At 35.3% G+C, this 7,390-nt stretch overlaps 1 long non-coding RNA gene across 1 annotated transcript; it reads right to left on the bottom strand.

Moving 5' to 3' along the window:
* Positions 1–634: 634 nt before the first annotated feature.
* On the bottom strand, positions 635–2,544 carry LOC110923497. The gene is made up of 2 exons (XR_002584119.2): positions 2,376–2,544; positions 635–1,406 (listed from the first exon to the last, which is right to left on the bottom strand). It is a non-coding gene; the product is annotated as an uncharacterized LOC110923497 (long non-coding RNA).
* Positions 2,545–7,390: the final 4,846 nt, after the last annotated feature.

Below are 7,390 nucleotides of genomic sequence, written 5' to 3' on the forward strand. Positions count from 1 at the left end.
CATAATCTTGTAATTTTGGTGACTAGTGTCTTACTAGTATTAATAAAATTTTGTTGGCCGTTCAAATATATATATATATATATATATATATATATGTATATATATATATATATTCTTTATATACATCTAATTTATATTTTCTATTCTTGCTATATGATGAAAATTTGTTTCCTCTTAGTATTTGATTGTTTCTCCTTAGTAAGAGTTGATTATACAGATGGTCCTTGTGGTTATTGAAAATAACACATTTGAGTACTAATTTATTTTTTAACATGTTCAGTTTCTATGGTTTCGATAAACCACAAGAACTATATGTGTAATTAACTCCCTCAGTAATTAATTCTTTCATCTTAATGATTGATTAGGTGAATTTATTGATTAGGTAAATTCACTAAGTTGATTAGGTAAATTTACCAAATTGATTGTTTGATGAGACTTGATTAAGTTCTTACTCTTTATTAGTTTATAAATTGATTAGGTATTATATAAGTTTCATATATAAATTCAAGAACCCATAATTATGTAAAAGGGCCATGGATTCCTTCTTTGCTTAGGGGCCCCAAGTGATCACAACTCAAGTCTAGTATATTGTGATCTACCTAGTCCTTATACATCCCTTATAAACAACATGAGAAAAAACTAATATTCAGTAATCCATTATTTAATTATTTATTTTACAAAATATACATACGGAATGAAGTAGGAGGGGCTTTATAGGTGTCAAAATAATATTAGACACATCATCATGCAACAAAATAAGAAAAAGCAAATGCGACCAAGAGACCTATCAGCTTGCATCGTATGTCTTCGTGCACGTCGAGTACTAACCGGCACTAAGTTATACGAGTTAGGATACGCATATAAAGACGCTTGTATATTCCCCAAAAGACTCCCGTATAGCATTTCCCCTAACATTCCCATTGTTGGACTTGTTGGGTTGATCACATCTGATACCGTTATAAATCCTTGTGTTTGTTGAGTTGGTACGACCCTGGTCCCACAACTAGGGCTATGGGGCCTACGTTGGATCATACCTAGATGATCTAGACACTTTTTTTCTATTTGAGATTTTGCAGTTTGGCCTCGACCATATAATGGGATTAAGGTCTTTTGTGAGATATCACGTTTACAAACAGGACATTGCGGATTATTCTTGTTTGGAATATCTAATGAAGTGTTTTGCTGATGAATCCATTTGTATATACAAGGGTAGCAATAGAGATGGCCACAAAGTGTCACCATCGGCTCTTGGACCGAGTCTAGACATATATTACAATCAAAACCGCCATTTTCATACTCAACGACATTCGAAGATGTTTTCTTTTCCTTGACAATGTTGTTTACGTCCATAATTTCTTGGGAATACTGTTCCATGGTCACTTGATCACGTAGGTAAGGTTTTATGTCTGAAAACACAAAAAACAAAAAAAAAAAAAAAAAAAAAAGAATTAGGATTTTGGATAATTGAAATCTTCAAACTTAAGATATTAGTTTATTTCAAGTTGACATTTTGCCTCTTAACTTAGATTTAAATCTTTGATTTTGTCAATTCGATATATTTTACTAAAAGAAAGTCGACTAATAGTTGACAATCTACTAGATGACAGCATACTAAATACTAAATTTCTAAACAAAAAGACAATACTGCTAAAATATGCCAGGATACAACCTTTACCGTCAGATGACTGATGAACTTTTTTTATATATTCGAAAGTTTCAAATAGAGTTAATTACTGTTTTTGTTCCCGTGGTTTGTCAAAAATTTGAGTCTATTAGTTTAAAAATTGTGATTTCAGTCCCTGTGGTTTCACTTTCGTACCCATTTCAGTCCACCTCGTAACCATTTCAGTCTCTGTGCTTAACAGAATAATGGATTGAAATGGTTACGAAAGTGAAACCACATGGATTGAAATGGGTACGAAAGTGAAATTACATGGACAAAAATCGCAATTTTTAAACTAATGGATTGAAATAGTGATTTTTGAAAACACACATCGAAAACAATAATTAACTCTTTCAAATATATTCATAAAAATAAATAAATCGATTAACCACTTATCCACGATAAGATTATACGGTTATATAAAACCCTCTTTTAGGTCACAATAAAAATTATATGTATACAAAAAATATAAACCTTTTTTTATGATTTTGGTAATTTTTCACTATTTCACTGCTTTATGTAAACGATATCATTCGATCATAATCTTCATATTTATAATCGTTTAATTTTACTTCAAATTCTCAAAATTCAAGAGCAACTTTTGCAACTGATAGCGAAATGAAATAACTGAAATAACATAAAAAGTGATAAATTCTTCATCTAAGACACAAGTAAATGATGAGTTATACATAGAAATAGAGATCTAACTTACCGATGAATTGAATTTTGAAACTGTAATTGCAATTGAAATGAGATTAGTGAAGGGAAGCTTTGGTTCCTGAAATTTGAAGCGATGAAGGTTGGAGTCTGGTGATGAGAGAGAGAGAGAGAGAGAGTATTGCTTCAGCTGAAATATATATATAAATAGAGATGCTAAAAAAGGGGTGTGATAATTATGACTGTGTGAAATAAATAATAAAAAATGTAAGGAAAATGAACTCAAAGTTCCGTTCAAAAAAATAAAAGTTATCCTTTCAAAAAAAAAAGAGTTAACTGCCATTTTCGTCCCTGTGGTTTGGTCACTTTGGCCATTTCAGTCCATTTTTCAAAAATGCGCCATTTTCCTCCCCGACGTTCTGGAAAGGTGCCATTTCAGTCCAAAAATCATAACCCAGTTAAGTCAGTTAGTAAACAAGGACTGATTGTGTAAATTTGTAACATAAAGGACTGATTGTGTAAATTTGTAACACCACCACCACTAGCCCTGCCACCACCACCACTCCGCTGCCACCACCACCACCACCGCCACCACCACCACCGCCACCACCGCCACCACCGCCACCACCGCCACCACCGCCACCACCGCCACCACCGCCACCACAGCCGGGAATGATGTCCGATGATGACAACAATGGTGTCCGATGATGACAACAATGGTGACCGATGATGGTAATTATGATGAATGACGGGAATGATGTCCGATGATGACAACAATGGTGACCGGAGTTGCAGGTTAGCCGGAGATGAGAAGGGTGGTCGGAGAATGGTGCTACGGTGGTGAAAGTGATCGACGGCGAGGTGTGCGATGGAGATATCTGACCGGGAACGTACATGCTCCTATTTGAATGACTTATTAAAAAATGCTCACATGATATTGCACCTCTGAATTGCTTCAGGTGATGTAAATAAAATCATCTTGAACATCTTGATCTTGATCCGTTCCCACACATTTATTTCATCACATAGATTATCAGGAAGCCTCCCAGGGACAATTGACCACTCATTTTTCTTCATGTTATGTTAAGAAAATTAGTAAATATGTTATGTACTTGTATTGGATGATTTGTTGAGGTTTTGGGTTGACCAAAAAGACAATACCTAATTGCAAACACAGAGTAGGGTCATAGATGGGTTTTAATTTTTCCCAAACCGCTTTACCGGAACCAAGATTGAGGACTTCTCCAGCTACATCTTCAGTAACAAAACCAAAAATGTAACCTCTAATGTGATGGCTGTATTGTCGCATGGTCTCTTTGTTGGAAATTAGTTGTGTCCCTGCTAATGCGGAGCTCATGATGCCACACATATTGATACTGTTGTTAGTACCCAACAGGCGAATCATTTGTACTTTCCAAAGAAGGTAGTTGCGGTTGCCTGAAAGTTTCACCGAAACAAAGCTGGATACATCACTATCTGATGCATACAAGTAGTCAATGTCTTGTATTCGTGCTGAAGCACTCAGAAGAGGCTTTGATAAGCTCCACATATTTGTCCCTGTTTCTGCTGCCAACTGTTTATAAAGTAGAGCCTTATCTTTAATGAATTGAACTCCAAACAAATGTAATCAACGATTCTAACCGGCTGCAATAAACTTCGTTCAAGACCAATTCTCAAATCCCCGCCACTTACGAAGCTTACTGCATATGCACGGAATAATTAATAAGTCATTCAAATAGGAGCATGTACGTTCCCGGTCAGATATCATGTGAGCTGCAATAATTTGTTAATTAACAGTTGCAAGAACTAATCCGACGACATGTAATCTGGTGGTGGTGGCGGTGGTGGCTGTGGTGGCGGTGGTGGCGGTGGTGGCGGTGGTGGTGGGGGTGGCGGTGGTGGTGGTGGTGGCAGCGGAGTGGTGGTGGTGGCAGGGCTAGTGGTGGTGGTGTTACAAATTTACACAATCAGTCCTTTATGTTACAAATTTACACAATCAGTCCTTGTTTACTAACTGACTTAACTGGGTTATGATTTTTGGACTGAAATGGCACCTTTCCAGAACGTCGGGGAGGAAAATGGCGCATTTTTGAAAAATGGACTGAAATGGCCAAAGTGACCAAACCACAGGGACGAAAATGGCAGTTAACTCAAAAAAAAACCTTTCAAAAAAAAAAAAAGTTATACGGAAAAGAATAAAATAAAAAGAAGTGTACTATACGGCTCCGTAACTGCCGATGCGTTCTTCTTGCAATCTTATCCTGACCAGGTGGACCTAGTTTAGTATTTGGTTTTAGATAATACTATAGAAAATTAATACACCGATTTTTTTTTTTTAGTTAAATGTCATTTTAGTTCTTGTGTATTTTGTTAGTTTAATTCAAAGATTTGAAACGTTGGCATTTTAGTCCAAATAGTTTTAAACGTCGCCATTTTAGTCCACTGGGTTAACTCTATCCATTTTTTATGTTAGCTAGAAGGGTGATTCGATCATTTTATATGGTCGAATTGTCCTTCTAGTTAACAGAATTACATTTAAAATGACCGAAATACACTTCTAGTGAACAAAATAAAGGGATGTAGTTAATCAAGTGGACTAAAATACCAACGTTTAAAACTATTTGAACTACAATGACAACGTTTCAAAACTTTGGACTAAATTGGCAAAATAGACCAAACCACGGTGACTAAAATGGCATATAACTCTTTTTTTAACAGTAAAGAATTTTGTGTGTAAATTCATCCTACCCGGAGATATGTCTAAGGTCAACTCCTTGACCGTTGTGAGACTGTACCCCCTAATGCGTGGGAATCGGATGGAATCCATAAACTCTCGTCCCCCGTCAGGTTCGAACCCGGGATTAAAGTCCAGATTCCTCCCTTCACCAAGATGTTTATCGAAAAAGGTCAAGCGATAATCGAAACCGCGTCTTCACTAGAGAAGGCATGGCTCTTTAACACTAGACCACATTCTTAGGAGACCGATTTCTTTTGTATAAGAAAACATGGTAATACTAAAATCTACAGGTCGATGTTCCACAAATCAAATTTCGAGTTAAATTAATGAGTAAACTATCATTTTGGTCCCTGTGGTTTGGACACTTTTGCCATTTTACTTCAAATCTCAAACTTTTTAAATCTGAGTCCCTGTGATTTCAATTTTGTTGCCATTTTGGTCCAAAAGTGAAATTTGATCAGATTCCCCAACTTAAAACCTGATATTTTGTCTTTATCCTCAGGGGTATTTTAGTCATTTTGAAATTATTATATACCCTAAAATAATTAATATATATATACACACACACAGAGAGACTTTGTTCTCTCTCTCTGAACTACCACCACGCCACCACCACCCCCACCACCACCATCGCACTGGTGCTGGTGCGACGGTGCCGGAGACGCCGGTAAAACACCACAACCACCATCAGCGCCGGTAAAACACCACACCCCTTTTCTCTATCTTCTCTCTCTCTTCCCCTTTCTCACCACCGCCACATCCTCCCCCTCCATAAACACCACCACTGCACCACCACCCCCACCGGACCACCACTGCACCACCACCACCCTTTTCTTCCTCATTTCACCCAATTTCACCAGAAAACCCTAATCCAAACCCTAATTAGGGTTAACACTTAACACAAATTAACAACCTTAAAGGCGGCTAAAGAAGAACCACCACCGGAACCACTGTTGGGACGAAGATCAGACAACACCAACACCTGAAACCCTACCTTCCGATCCGCAAAAAAACTCCGCAAATATCTCATTTGCATCTCTCGGATCAAACCTAAACCTCGCACCAGATCTACTCTTATTTGTACCACTGTTTAAACTTCGAATCAATTACTTTGTCATCGGTTGATGATGCGATGTTCTTGTCTGGATGCCATTTAATCACGAGTTTTTTGTATGATTTCTTCAGATCTTCATCGGTTACAGTTCGATTCACTTTCAGGATGTTGTAGTAATCGACGCCCATTGATTTTGTAGAATTTTTTTGTGGAATTTTGTTGATTTTTTTGTGGTTGAGGGTGGCTTTGTGAAAGGGATGAAGAGAGTGTGTGTGATGAACGGTGGTGATATAGATATGTGGATTTATATGTATAGGTGGTGATATAGATGATCTGAGTGTTAATAGGAATTAAATGTATTTAATGTAGTTTTTTAATTAAGAATATGTTAAATGAAAATTAGTTAGACAAAAATACCCCTGCACAAAAAGACAAAATAGACAGGTTGCAACAGTTAAAAAATAAGTTTTTGAATTTTGAACTAAAATGGCAATAAAAGTGAAACCACAGGGACCCAAACCACAGGGACCTAACTAGCACTTTACTCTAAATTAATTATTTGAAATACAAAAATTTGAAGTTAAATTTTGACCTAATTCGAAATTTGATTAGCAGGTTGCTTGAATCGAATTAAAAAAAAAGTATAATTCAATTTGAAAAGATCATATCATAAAAATTATGTGTGTAAAATAAGAATAAAAGTTATATATATGTAACTAGGTTAGAACTCCGTGTATTACACGGGTTGAATAAATATAATTTTATAGACTAAGTAATAAAATAGTTATATCTTTTAAAAACTCATGTATTGCACGATTTGAATAAACACATGTCTTACACGAATAATGTAATCCGTTAACACATTTAGTCATCAAGATAATGTAATCCGTTAACACATTTAGTCATCAAGTTGTGTTTCCTAATAAAATGAACTTTGAGGTACTATTTACTTAATGTAACATCTCACTTTATTTTTTATTAGGTTAGAGAGTTGTGTATTACATGGTTTATAACATTTTACTTTGTTTTTTTATTTATTATTAGGTTAGAAACTTACTTATTACCTGATGTTGGATAATCAGCAGAAAAAAAAAAGAAATATTTTAGAAAAATATTAAATATACAAGAGATAAGATAGATATTATGATTTAATATTATTATTTCATTGGAGTGTAAAACGGGATAATTGGATCCTTTATTAAAAGTAGGATTCTAAATATACCACATGTATAAAAAATATATATGTTGAAATATTTTAGTAAAAAATATTAAATATACA

The sequence above is a fragment of the Helianthus annuus genome, chromosome 17 (genome assembly GCF_002127325.2).
Source record: "Helianthus annuus cultivar XRQ/B chromosome 17, HanXRQr2.0-SUNRISE, whole genome shotgun sequence".
Classification (NCBI taxonomy): Eukaryota; Viridiplantae; Streptophyta; class Magnoliopsida; order Asterales; family Asteraceae; genus Helianthus; species Helianthus annuus.